This window comes from Acanthaster planci, linkage group LG08 (assembly GCF_054643075.1).
Source record: "Acanthaster planci isolate LZ-2023a linkage group LG08, COTS_SCS, whole genome shotgun sequence".
Classification (NCBI taxonomy): Eukaryota; Metazoa; Echinodermata; class Asteroidea; order Valvatida; family Acanthasteridae; genus Acanthaster; species Acanthaster planci.
Window position 1 is genome coordinate 4636645 of NC_141784.1, and position 557 is coordinate 4637201.

The 557-nt window shown below is 43.4% G+C and overlaps 1 non-coding gene across 1 annotated transcript; it reads right to left on the reverse strand.

The window, feature by feature from the left end:
- Positions 1–244: 244 nt before the first annotated feature.
- On the reverse strand, positions 245–318 carry Trnan-guu (transfer RNA asparagine (anticodon GUU)). The gene has a single exon. It is a non-coding gene; the product is annotated as a tRNA-Asn (tRNA).
- Between the last annotated feature and the right edge of the window lie 239 nt (positions 319–557).

Sequence of the window (557 nt, forward strand, 5' to 3'; positions counted from 1 at the left end):
GTCATAGGTCCGCCCTCCAACTAAAACCTAAAGAAATACCTCGTGAATCTTCACCCCTTCCTGAGGGGGATCTTACTTTCCTTTTATTTTTCCCGTTGCCCGGTTTTGCTTGAACCATCTTCTCTGTTGTATCGCATTCTTCGCTCCAAACATGCAGAAAGCATACTGATTCCAAGTAAGTAAATAAGTCCACCAAAAAATTCATCCTACTCTGCGGATCAGATAAATATCTCGCAAAAAAAGGCGTCCCTGGGTGGGCTCGAACCACCAACCTTTCGGTTAACAGCCGAACGCGCTAACCGATTGCGCCACAGAGACCTACGTTAGGACGCCAGTAATGAATTTGCCTTCTACATATTCTCAGCATTAACTTCATCTAGCTCTACAGTAATCGCAGGCCCACTGTGAGAGAATTCCATGTTGTTGATTTGATTCAAACCATTCACGTTTCTGCCAACGAGCAATTACTTGTGACAACGCGATGGTTCTACACACCAGCCGAAATTTATTTCAGTTTATGAAAGAGCAATTGAAAACTTGTAAGCTGATCGCTAAAA